Source organism: Mus pahari, chromosome 1 (genome assembly GCF_900095145.1).
Source record: "Mus pahari chromosome 1, PAHARI_EIJ_v1.1, whole genome shotgun sequence".
Classification (NCBI taxonomy): domain Eukaryota; kingdom Metazoa; phylum Chordata; class Mammalia; order Rodentia; family Muridae; genus Mus; species Mus pahari.
The window spans coordinates 39,685,857-39,699,605 of NC_034590.1; the positions used below are offsets into that span (position 1 = coordinate 39,685,857).

General features: G+C 49.4%; 1 pseudogene; it reads left to right on the forward strand.

Annotated features, from left to right (window-relative positions):
* The first annotated feature begins 1,745 nt into the window (after window positions 1-1,745).
* Window positions 1,746-13,154, forward strand: LOC110317049 (annotated as a pseudogene).
* The last annotated feature ends 595 nt before the right edge of the window (window positions 13,155-13,749 follow it).

The window sequence follows — 13,749 nt, forward strand, 5'->3', positions numbered from 1 at the left end:
CCAGATCCCCAAAAAGCTTTGTAAGAACCTGACCTGCCTGTAATCCCAGCCTTAGAAGATGGATGCAATGGATGCCCAGAGCAACCTGCCTACCGAGAGGAACCTTATCTGGGAGCTGTCAATTTGACTGAGAGCCTCTGCCTCAAGGACTAAGAGGGTGATTCCCCGGCATCAACCTTGGGTCTCCACACATGTACATGTAGAGCCACACATAAGCAAGCACACACAACACGGGCACACACATGCAACCGGAAGACCTGGGCACCAGCATCCATCACCTCCCTTCTGACTCCAGATGCAATGTGACCAGCTGCCTCAAGCTCCTGACGTCAGGACTACCCCACCACAGAGGACTATGCCCTCAACCAGTGAGCGGAAGTAAGCCCCTCGACCTTCAGGAATGTTTATCACAGCAACAGAAAAAAAAACAAAAACAAGAACTAAGATGGAGGTCTCTCTCTCTCTCTCTCTCTCTCTCTCTCTCTCTCTCTCTCTCTCTCTCTCCTTATCTGGAAACCCTAGGCAGTTCTCTGGGGTGGAGTTTCCAGTGACAATGCTTCAATGGTCTACAGTGGTGACTTGATGATACCTTAGCATCTTACCACCCCTGTGCCCTTCCTTAGCACCCTGTCAGTGGCTTTGGAGATTACACAAACTACTAGGATCAGGGGCTCTGGCTCTGGGATGACTAAGGCCCCATTAGTTTCTTCTGTGGACCCTCCTATCTTGACTCCATCCCAGATGTGCTGAGCCTGGGGGAACCCTCTCTATCTTTTCTCTGAGGTCTCAAACAGGACACTACCGTTCTTTATGCTAGTAACTTCTCTTTGTGTCTCTATCATTCACTCATCTGAACTCAGGGGAGATTTTTTGCGAGGTGTCCTGCTACTCTGCCAGGTGCCATGTTTGTGGGTGTGCATATGTGTGTGTGTGTGTGTGTGTGTACATGCATGTGCGTGTATGTGTGCACCTGTATCCCAGGTGAATGAGCTAGGCTTGGAACTTGACTTCATGAAGTTTCCAGTCGATTAGGGGACACACACACAGCACCAATCACCACCACAGGGGACAACTTGTGAGACTATTCTCTGTGTTCTCAGGTCGCACTCAGCCACCCCCAGTCCCCAAGTACCTGGTCTGCCAGAGGGCTTCCCTCCTCAAGGAGAATCTGTACTGGAAGCCCCAGGGGCTGTGAAGAACAGCAGGAGGGTTTCTCCAGTCAGAGGAGTGAGAGCCACCTCCACCCCCAACTGAATTCTGTGAGGAGGGAAAAAAAACGAGGCAGGTGTGGAGGTAGAGAGAGGAAGAGAGACTCAGGCAGTGGGGAAGAGAGAGAGATGCAGGCAGCCGGAACAGCCAAGGCTAAGGCTTGGCGGAGGGGTAAATTGTTCTTTCCATGCCAGAATCTGATGGGTTGTGGAAAGAGAGGTGAGGAGAAAGACCCTCTTCCTAACCCACAGGAATGTGGTCCTTAAGCAAAGATGCATGGATCCCCAAGGAGCACCCATGTCCCCTGGCAGGTCATCCCTCCACCACCTTTCCTGGATGGTTCCGCAACTCTGCTGGTGTTTGATGCGACCCCCAGCCTTTGAAGTTCAGTTAGATCACAAGGCTTACGTTGGCCAGACATGCTAAGCTGCTCTCCCCAGGAAAGTGTACAACTAACACTAATGGTGCAACCTGCCCTCTTTTCCTCTCTGCCACAGCAATGGTCAGGAGGGTGCAATTCCGTCAGGAGCACCAGGATGACCCCAGCTAGCCCTCGGTCATCTCGTGACGTAAGGCAGATATAAAAGCCTGCTGTGTGTATCCATTGAGAGTTGAGGGGTTCTGTTGTACTGCGGTCCAGCCCATTCCGCAGGATAAACCTACCAAAGCTGCTTATGGAAACCCACACAGGAGCAGGACTGCTGCGTGGTTAGCTACGCTCCCAGCTGGGCCCCACGGAGTTCCTTTGACTCCTAGCCTCTGCCACTTCCTACGGAGAGACGCTGGGTCGGGCTCCTGCTTTTTTTCATCTAGAAAAATAGCAATGACTGTCTTCGCTGTGAAAATTACATAGGTTAATTCATGGAAGAAGCTTGGAGAGTTGCCAGGCACGGAGTACGTGCTCAATAAATATTAGCTTTATTATTAATATTTCTCCGAAAACAAACAACAGTTGGGTGCCGCAGGTGGCCTGGATCCCTCCTTAGGAAACATATTATCCAGGGGAAAGCTCCTCGCCCCCGCATCTACCTTGGGGGAGAAGGGTATTGTATCAAGGGATGCAAGCTTGAATGTACCTCCTGGAGGCACTGGGCGCCACATATATGTGAGTAGCTTTCACTTACTCCTAGGTTTGTTAAAGGGCTGATTTAGAGAAAATGACTTCTTCCATAAAACAAGGGGGCCCATGGAATGACCTGTGACAGCCACACTGGCTGGAGATTAGGTGGCCACAGAATGTGTTCCAGCTACAAGGGCAGCTGGAGCCTTCCCCAGTGCAGGGATCCTGTGAGATTTCAGCGGTGTGTTTTTAAAAAGTAGGAGATGCTGGCTTTTGTTTTTTGTTTTTGTTTTTTTTTTTTTAAAGAGTTATTTATTCATGTATTTTATGCATGTGAGTGCTCTGTTTTCTACACACCAGAAGAGGGCATCGGATCCCATTACAGATGGAAGTGAGCCACCATGTGGTCCTAGAGAACTGAACTCAGGACCCCTGAAAGAGCAGTCAGTGCTCTTAACCCCTGAGCCATCTCTCCAGTCTGAGATTGAGATGCTGGAGTGTTTGTGGTTTTTGTTTTCTTTTGTTTTGTTTTGTTTTTGTTTTCTTTTGTTTTTTTGTTTTTTTGTTTTTGTTTTTTGGTTTTTGGTTTTTTGAGACAGGGTTTCTCTGTGTAGCCCTGGCTGTCATGGAACTCACTTTGTAGACCAGGCTGGCCTTGAACTCAGAAATCTGCCTGCCTCTGCCTCCTAAGTGCTGGGATTAAAGGCGTGCACCACCTGGCTACTGGAGTGATTTTTAAGTGATTTGTTTTAAGACACTCTTTAAGGCAACTGATCATATCTTCTAGACAAGACATGCCCTGCCTTAGTTAGGGTTTTACTGCTGTGAACAGATACCATGACCAAACTCTTATAAAAGACAACATTAACTGGGGCTGGCTTACAGGTTCAGAGTTTCAGTCCAGTATCATCAAGGCAGGAGCATGGCAGCATCCAGGCAAGCACGGTGCAGGCAGAGCTGAGAGTTCTATATCTTCATCTGAAGGCTGCTAGTGGAAGACTTCCAGGCAGCTAAGATAAGGGTCTTAAAGCCCATACCCACAGTGATACACCTACTCCAACAAGGCCACATCTACTCCAACCAGGCCACACCTCCAAATAGTGCCACTTTCTGTGCCAAGCCTTTTCAAACCATGACAGACCTTCAAACGTGTAAACTTTCAGCAGCTATTGCTACCTGCAGAAGACTGAGTCTGCTAACATTCCATTATGGATATGGAGGGGACCATAAGACCCTCATCCTTCCATGAGGGACCAATGGCTGGTGTGGGTGGGTGGGTTGGGGGAATCATAATCAAGTACTGTTGTGCCAATAAACAATCACACACACCCATGCTCACAAAAACAACTCTAATTAAACAAAGTGCATCAAAACTCCCTGTAGCAGGAAGTATTTGTTAGAAAGAAGAGGAGGAGTGGGAGAAAGAAACGGAGGGAGGGTCACTATGATCAACATACATTACACAGCTCTGGTGGCAGTCATCAGTGAGCCAAGCTTGATGCACACAAATACATCCAGGAACTGTGGGAGAAGAAGCAGTCTGATGTGTGCACTTTCTTCTGAGGACCCACGGTGGGCTGCACAGGGCTTCCTCCCCCACCTGGCCTGATAAAGTTTGAAGGGCTGCAAAGAATCCAAGACTAAGCAAGGTTATGTCATATACAGGACTCATATACAGGACTCATACAGGACTCACATACAGGACTCATATACAGGACTCACATACAGGACTCATATCTGCCCAGTGGCCATAAAGACCCTTCCTAAGGGTGCAACGTACTGCAAGCCCGACCATCATGGTATTGACCAGCTGAAGTTTGCCCAAAGCCTTACTGAGGAGAGAGCTGGACATCACTGTGGGGTTTTGAGAGTCCTGAATTCTTACATATATGACTCCACATATAAATGTTTTGAGCGTGTCCTCATTGATTCGTTCCATAAATCTATCAGAAGAAATCCTGACACCTAGTGGTTCACCAAACCTGTCCATGAGCACGGAGAGATGCATGGGCTGACATCTGCGTGCCACGGAGGTGGGGCTGACATCTGCGGGCTGCAGAGGCATGGCTTTGGAAAGGGCCCCAAGTTCACCATGCTATTGGTGGGCTGTTCTCACAATGCAGTCAACTCTACCTTTACTGCTGAAACATGCTATTACATGCAATGCTTGACAATCCATGCCCAAATAAACAATTTAGGACAGAAAAAAAATGCATTATGGGCTGATGTTTAAACATCTGCATCAATAGATCTATCCGTGCTTGTTTGGGGGTGATTTGCCAAGACATCAAGTGACACCAGCCCAAAAATGTTCTTTACCTCCACCTCCTGCAAACATAAAGCTCTTCTTAGTGCCAAGAAGGCAAACATTTGGGGTGTTTCCTTTTAAAATAAGGGTCTGGGGAGATGGCCCAGCCAGTAAAGTGTTTGCTTTAAAAACATACGGGCCTTAATTTGATCTCTAACACATACAGCTTTAAAAAAAATTGGGGGGGGGTGTAGAGATGATTTGGCAGTTAAGAATACTGGCTGCTCTTCCAGAGGTCCTGAGTTCAATTCCCAGCAACCACATGGTGGCTCACAACCATATGTAATGGGACCTGATGCCCTCTTCTGGCATCAGGCATACATGCAAATAGAACACTCAAATAAATAAATAAACAAACAGACAAATCTTTTTTAAAAATCTAGGCTTAGCAGTGGTCTAGCTGTCACTCCAGCTCTGGGGCGGGGACACTGGCAGATACCGGGGACTTCCTGTTATTTATTCTAGCTGGATCAGCGAAATCACTTGACAGACCCTGCCTAGGAAACCACAGTGGAGAGCAATCAAGGCAGACTCCTGATATCAAACAGAACAAAAACTGTTTTAGAAATTTAACCGAGGGTTGGAGAGATGACTCAGAGGTTAAGAGCACTCCATGCTCTTCCAGAGGACTCAAGTTCAAATCCCAGCACCTATACCAGGCAGCTCACAGCCACCTGTATCCACAGCTCCCAGGGTTCCAACAATCTCTATAGCTCTCCGGGCATACCTGCACACATGCAGCAAGCGCGCGCGCACACACACACACACACACACACACACACAAACAGATTATAAATAGATATTTAAAAATTAGCTGACGTATAATTGTGCTGTGTATCAATGGGGTACAATTTGATGTATCAACACGTATTTACATCCTACGTTCATCCAACCTGTCACCACACACATTTGTGATTTGTGACGTGTGCGCTCGAAAACTTCTCTCCTAGGTATTTTGAAATGTACAATAAAACGTGAGCTGTGGTAGCACAGATCTGTCATCTCAGCACTAAGGAGGCTGAGGCAGGAGGATTGCTGCACGTTTGAGGACACACTGTGTCGCACTGCAAGCGTCATTATAATAGCGGTGACGCACTAGTAACAGCACTAGTAACAGAGCTCCCAACACGGAGCTCACACCTTGCTCGCTGACTGTCTTGCACCCTTGGATCTGTTTCTTCTCATACCCCTTCCTCTAGCAGGAACCTTTGGGAAACTGGCTACAGCTCTAACATTTATCGCCTCTCCACAGACACCCCCTTTGTCTCCTTAGAATCTGTTCTTCTGTCTGCTTTCATCAGTGGCCACATAGGCCACTGGTGGATGGCCCTTCAGTTTCTTGTTCTGTTGTTGTTAATTTCTATTTGGTTATTTAGTTAGTTCGTTTTTTTTAGTCTTACTATGCAGGCAGGGGTGGTCTTGAGATCATGAGTCTCCTGCCTCCATCTCCTGAATGCTGGCGTCACAGGTGTGGTCCCCACGCTTCCCTCCTTGAAGATTCTAATATCTCCGGTCTCTGCAGGATTCCTTTCAGACTCCCACGTTTCACCATGCGGTGGGTTAGGAAGATGTGCTTCCTTTTTCTTCAGCTAACCTGAGCCAGGGGCTCCCATGAATTCATCGGCCAGAGCACAATGGCGGGGGGAGGGGGGGAGGGAGGGCTTCAAAACTGTCCCGGGTAACTCTGGAGTTGACACCAGGCAGAGCTGTGAAAGCAGCAGTTCTCAACCCAATGGACTCCGACCCCTCAGGGTTTACATCTCAGTGATCCTGCATATCAGGTGTTTATGCCGAGACTCAGAACAGTAGTAGAGTCATAGTTATGAAGTAGCAACAAAATAATTTTGTGTTTGGGGGAATCACCACGACCCAAGGAACTGTATTAGAGGGTCAAGGCATTAGGGAGGTTGAGAAAAAACTGCTTTAAACTTTTTTTTTTTTTCCTTTCCGATGAGTCAGCCTCTTATCTGTAGTATAAGTCACCCAGCCAAGACCCTATTCCGAGAGAGTCACGTGTGGCCCAATCTATCTGCATCCCCCGATCCCTGTGATCTCTCTCAGGGAGGATCCACATACCAACAGCCAGCGCCATAGACTCACGTCCACAAATATCTCAAACCTCCGGTAGCAGCTGAATAGGGAACGTGACCCTGAAGGATGAGATTTTAAACAACTCCACACGACGGTGTGTGAACACTTCCCAGGCCCGCCAGGGTTTCTGGCTGCCTCTGTCTTTCCACCTGGCTTTCGCCAAATGGAACTGGCAGACGTCCCCCCCTCTCCAACCCGTCCCCCAATTCCAGTCTCAATCCTGGTCTAATTTCTCGCATGTGGTCTGAGTACTTAGCCGCACACGGATACAAGGGAACGAGTTGGTTTTTAATAACATGGGAGCGGCAGCGAGGCAGGAGGCTTCTCCGGGTAATGAGACGCGGACAGCCTAGCGCTCTGGAAGAACAAAACCTCAGAGAGTCTTCTCCTCTGACTCGGGCTCATTAATATAGAAAACACTTCCTGCCACATAAAATGATGAAGCTTTGTAATATGCATGTAACAGCACAGAGCAAATTAATGTAGATCAGGTGGAGTGACAGAGGCTGTGGGCAATGCTCTTGCCAGCAGGCAAGGTATCTGCGGGACTGGGAACACTTGGGCTCTAACAGTCCATGATGAAGACTTGCACCAAGGCATGGGGGAAATCAATCACTTCTTAATCCCCCCAAGAACCCATTTGAGCAAAATGCAGTGTAGTGGGACAGGCAAGTGTTTGTCCATGTGTGCTTGCCAATTTCAGTGGCACCCGGCAGGGCTTCAGCCAACAGACAATGGGAAGTCTAGCCCACTCTGGGCAGCTTTGCTTTCTTACAGACGATGTGCCTGTAATCCGGGCATCCACCGGGACAGTACCTGCCGTACCAAGACTGGCCTTGGTCACATGGGTTGACTCAGTGACTCTTCCCATAAGTTGATGCCTTGGCCTATTTGAGATTTAGAATGTGGCCTTGTGGGGGTCTGGGGAGAGGCAAGCGGGTCTTGGCCATCTTGCTTGGTCTTCACAATAGTCTTGGTGTGGAGGGCTAGTATTTCACCCAATTTTTTTTAAAATGAGGGTAAAATTCAGATTGCAGGATTAATCACTAATGGTAAAGAGTAGTGCCATTTCTACAGGGGAGGAAACGAAGACTCCCACCAGTCAGTGACTGGAAAGGCAGAGCTCTCCTCCTGGACAGCCCTGGTAGTCTGAGGTAGGTTGGTTCACTCACCTTTGTGTTCCCAGAGCTGGAAATGAATAGTTGCTCAATAAACTGAGTGGATGAAATCTAGAGTGACAGACAGAACACCCCATCCCTTCAATTGAAGGAGCCCATCCCTTTCAATTTCATACTTCCTGGTGGGGGTGAACCTCCTTCTGGTTTCTCGGGGCTTGTCTCTAGACCCTGACAATCAAGCCTGTGACTCAGAGCAAAGTCGAGAAGCGTGGCTCACACGGAGGACCTGTTAAGACACCGGTGTCTCTTTCCTGTAGGCACGTCTGTGGGGCATTTTCTTGATTAAGGGCCTAGCTCACTGGGTCAGTGCTTCCTCTGGGCAGGTGGTCCTGGGTCATCTAAAAAAGTCAGCTGAGCCAGCCAGTGAACAGCCTTCCTCCTTCTCTGCTTCTGTTTCCAGCTCTAGGTTCCTGCCTTGAGTTTCTGCCTGACTTTATGTAGTGATAGACTGTAAGCTGTAAAATGAAATAAGCCCTTTCAGCCCCACGCTGCTTTTGGTCTGTGTTTGATCACAGCAATGGAAGCCTAGTTAGGCCACCCACTGTGGCTTCTGCTTAAACTCTGTCCATCCCTGAGTGTACCCTCCATCAGACCTTCCGGGGGGAAGCCATCAGCTGCCCTGTGTCTGTGGCCAAGTCACTTCTCTGAGTCTAACTCTGTCATCTGTTAAAAAAAGAGACAATAATAAGGCTCATCGTGTGACTGGACCAGACCAGGTCGGTGCAAAGATGGTCTGATGATGCTGTCATTAGAGCGTAACTGCAGACAGTGTCTTCCACGGTGTGTACATAAGCATTCACTGTACTAGGCTCTCTTTGTGTGTTTAAAATTGAATACATACATATATTTTTTTAAAATAAAAGACCTCAAGTAGATACTGCAATGAGTAATAAAGACCAATTTATTAAAAAAAAATCTATTCATTATTGTTATTGTTGTTGTTGTTGTTGTTCTTCTTCTTCTCCTCCTTCTCTTCCTCCTCCTCCTCCTCCTCCTCCTCCTCCTCCTCCTCCTCCTCCTCCTCCTTCTCCTCCTCCTCCTCCTCCTCCTCCTCCTCCTCCTCCTCCTCCTTCTTCTCCTCCTCCTCCTCTTTCACCTCCTCCTCCTCCTCCTCCTCCTCCTCCTCCTCCTCCTTCTCCTCCTCCTTCTCCTCCTCCTCCTCCTCCTCCTCCTCCTCCTCCTCCTCCTCCTCCTTCTTCTCCATCTTCATTATCATCATCAGCACCATCAGATTCACTTCTGCCATGGCCTGAGTCAAAAGACTTAGTTCCTTTTCTTCCACCTTGCCGTGGCCACCAGGGATCAAACTCAGGTGGTCAGGACTTTATGGCGAGTTCTTTATCAGCTGAGCTGCCCTCTCCCAGGCTATGAAGACCTCTTCATGAGGGAAAGCATACCCCCAGGGGCTCTGTGTAGCTCTGGAAGGGACAGGGAGGGTCCTGTGGTGGAGGTGGCAGAGAAGTCAAATCTCCTTCCTGAGCCAGGCATGGTGGCACACGCCTTTAATCCCAGCACTCAGGAGGCAGAGGCAGGCGGATTTCTGAGTTCGAGGTCAGCCTGGACTACAGAGTGAGTTCCAGGACAGCCAGGGCTATACAGAGAAACCCTGTCTCAGAAAAAAAAAGGAACCCTGCAACTGGGAGTTAAACCGGAGCTCCCCCAATGGATCCATCACCCACAAGGCAGCCCACTGTGGGGAATCCAGAGGACTGGGTACTGGCATGAACTTCCTCATTTCCAACGTTTCTGGTAACCTCCATTTTTTTCCCGTTCACCCACCCACTGCTTTTAAGTTTTTCCCTGTTGGCTGACAACAGGGTCCAGGGTAATATGGTCCTATGGGCACATTTTTCTCCTGGGTCATTTATTTTTACTTCCAAATACTTAAGCCACGTTTAGTGTCCCATTCCTACCTTCCCAGGCAAGGGTCCTCTGGATGCCCCCAGCAGGACTCCCGGGAAGTTCCAGGGTCACTAGATCTTTCCCAGGTTGCCCGTATGCTAAGAGCTGGCCAGGTGACTTCCTCCTCTCAGCCAGGCCAGTAAACTGTGAGAAGACAACACAGACCATGTCCCAGGGGAGCCATGGGAGCCAATACGCCAATTGGCTAAGCTTGTTTCTGTAACTAGGAGCAATCTGTCATTCAGCTGAGTGAGGTTTAAGCAGGAAAAGTTCCCAGCAACTTCACAACTGATAGTGATCATCCATAAATGATATATAAAAGATGATTTTAAACTCTATCAGAATAAGTGGTTTCTATACTGATTCCACCTTGAGTAGACTATCCCATAAGAGTGCATGCATTAACAGACATCTACCACACATCTTAGCTCACGCAGCCCTGCTACCCAGGATTGGGCATGACCACATGTATCTCCACATGGGAGGAAGCTGGCAAGGATGGACCCAGGATACCAGGGTAGGTCAGCCTGACCATGCCGTCCCTACAGAGTCTTTAATCTAAGCCTCAGAGTCTCTATTTTCCAAACTGTGGGCATGCCTTGTGGTTCATTCAAAGACAACCACAAGTGGCTACTGATGGGCCAAGTCAGGATGGCTTCATGATCAACACCAATGCCTTCAGCATGCATGCTGGCTGGCTTCAAACCCCAGGCGACTTGCCCACTAGTGATCTGTGGGAGTCCTGCCTCGGACACGCAGGAAATTCTGGACAGCGCCATACCCAGAATGTGACTATTTCTGAGACCAAGTGCAAGAGGTCAGCCCCTCTTGGAGAAGGCAGGAGGGCCTTCTATGACCGCCTACAACAAACTCAGAGCAGGCTCTCGCCTTCTGTCCTTGGCAGGTTGTTTGTAATACGTACAAGAGAGACTCTGCCTGAGGTCTGATTGGTACAGATCTAAACATTTCTCCTGTCATCCACCTCTGCCTCCAGACTCTTCTCCCAGCTTCATGCTGCACGCTCTGGGATTCTACATTTGACCTTCCTTTGGGTTCTGAATGCGCCTGTCACAGCATATTGACCTATGTCCTGCCTAGCCTCTCTGCCATGGTGTCAGCATTGTGTTGAGATGGGGACATGTGTTTTCTCTGGAGGGGGTTGGCTGGCATGCCCTACCCAGGGAGACACTAGAAAATGACTGACTCATCAGTCCACGGGCACCAACCTCACAAGTCTCAGGAGTCTCTTGAGCTGGTGGCTAAGTGATTGACAGATGAAAATCAGCCGTGGCAGGGATGTTTTCAGCAAGGGCAGTAGATGCTAGGATACAGGGCTTTTCCTGTTGGCATGCAGATTAAGTGCTGGCCAGTATATCACTAGGTACATGGCTCTGGTTTTAGCCAGCTGATTTCACTGGACACCAGGAGTCTCAGGTAAATGATCCAAAAGGCAGCGACAGGCCAGGATCTGTCACTGCAGCAGCACCTGGCCACACTGGCAACATCTGTGGGAGCAGGGAGCAGTGCTCAGGGGTGCTGGAACCAGCTGCTATTTCCTGGTATCACTGACTAGGTCTTCCTTCAGCTTGACTTCCTCTGTTTCCTGCCCAGTTTTTAAGGCCTCTTCTGCCTTCTTGTCAGTTCCAAACTGTCCCTTTCTGCCCCGTTAGCCAGAACCAGTTCCTACTAAGAGTCTCTGTCTTGTAGAGATTCTTAATTATTTGATAGCACATCTGGACACAGGACACTCCCATTTTGCTTTCTCTAAGAAGCAGGGCTATGCTCATTTGCATAGTAAACCTATATGGAGTACCAGCTGTGTGCAATGGCAGACCTAGTGTCAGGACATGGAGCTGATTGGGAAAAGCATTTCTCTGTCCTTAGGAACTTATTGAACTAAAAGAAGGTCAACGTCAAACAACCAATTATGGAATCAATTCTTCAGTGGGTCTTCCCATCAGCACTGGGTGATGCCAAACTATAGGTAAATATTTGAATCCCACAGTGGATACAAAGGAAACGTGGAAACCAGAGAAACCGCTCGTGTCTCCCTTCCAAAGTCATCAGTTCAGCTGGCAATGTAGCCGTGAGCTTATGTAGCTAAGAAACCATCCCACACAAGTTCCCACACCAGAGGGACATGGGGATCGTTAGCGTCCAATTCGGGGGATCAGGGAAGACTTTGTGGGGGATTTATTCACGGCCTTGACAGTGGACCACAAAGGGCTCAGCAATGAAGAAAGAAAGCTTCCCTGTAAAATTTAGCCACCTAAAGTTCCGCCACCCACCAAGGACCACAGCTTAGTGCTGCCACGTGTCCCCTCTGAACAGCCACAGGACAAGATCCAGTTATACACGCGGTTGGCTCCACACTGTGTCCATTTAACAGTGTGTCGTGGATATTTGCCCCCTGACAATTATTCCTAGTCTATGTCCCATTTAAACAGCCAAAGATGATTCCATTACATGGGCGTGCTGTAAACTAATCAAATCCCTATTATTGAACGTTTAGTGTCTGGATCAAGGGTATATACACCCTCCGGAACCCCAAGGCCTGAGCCTGAATCCAGTTAGTGACCTGGCTGGGTGGTAAGAGGAAAGCTGTGCTTTCTGAAGGCATGGTCCTTCCCTGTAGCAGAGGTACCTGCAGATGGTAATGATGTGGGATATTCAGAACAGTGGTTAGCACCCAGGGAGCGCTCAATCAAGGCTCAGAATGGACAGGCTATAAGCATTCTGCCATCCTGACCAAAGTGTCGGTTTGTTCCCCTCCGTTTCATGACTCAAAACACCCCAAGTGCACACAGTCAAAAAGCACAACAACCCCTGGGAGTGTTAGCGAGCTTTGGACAGGACACCGTGATTGGTAGGAGGTAGTGAACGAGGAGAGTCTCTGCCTGCTTCCTGGAACCCGTCGGGACCCTCCCAAGTTATCCACAAACCATCCAGTGAGGTTTCTTGATTTGCCTTCTGGGTGGCATTCTGGAATCTAAAGCAAGAGGAACATTCATAGCAAGTCAAGTCAGACGCTTTCAACTACGATTTCAAGGAGGGGAAGCTAGAGTTGAGGCCATGTTTGAAAATATAGGTCAAATCTTGGTTTCTGTGGTTACTGAACACTGTCAGCCACTGTGACTCCCTCCGTGTGGGTGATGCCAGGGTTCAGAGGCCTGACAGTCCTGTCTAGCTCCTCTACAAGTGTCATCTCTCTCGCCCCTCCCCAAGGTCTGAGGCGGCTCTTAGCCCTACTGACCCCCAGGCTCGGAGGGTCCAGAGCTTGGGCAACACCCAGGAGCAAGCTACTGCAGGCACCCTGCTCTTCATGCCTGAGGTTGGGGGCGGGGCTCTGGAACTGCTGCTGCTGGGGTTCAGGATGTCTCCATATCCCGGCAGTTCTACCCACTAGTCTGCTGCTGCATGTGGGGACTGCGGGGGAGCAGGGAGGAGGCCATGTGGGGCGGGGAACAATGTAGTGGGTTGTTTAGCTGACTGTCAGCCTCGTTCTGGGATCCTCCTTTCCACGCCCCTTGGCCTAACCGCCACAGGCACAGCTCACAGAGGGAAGAGCCCCCTTATTTGGTCTTGGAAAGAAAGGGGAAAGGTTATCCTCGGATGCCTGCGGCGTTGGGTCATCAGCCCGCAGCTGCTGGCCCGCACCCGCGGATGCAGTTCAGTCTCCCGCCGGCAGGTGGCGGCACCGCGCAGGGCCTGGGGAGATGGCCAGCTGGTAAACAACCCGCAGGATCCAATGCCCTAGGGTGGAGACCCGCCCGGATGGGGGTGGGCGCCTTATGAGTCTGCACGTGGACAGTGATGCGGAGGGAGAAGCTAAGCTTCAGAGGAAGGGAATGGGGAGGAAGGAGCCCAATACCTTGTTTGTGGGAGAGTCAAGCTTCCCGAATTGCTCTGGCTGTAGGGTGTGACTTTGCCTTGATCGATTTCACGTGAGCGGCTGGAGAGTGCGCTGTGCCAGGCGGGAATCTGTTTCAAAGTCACCCACA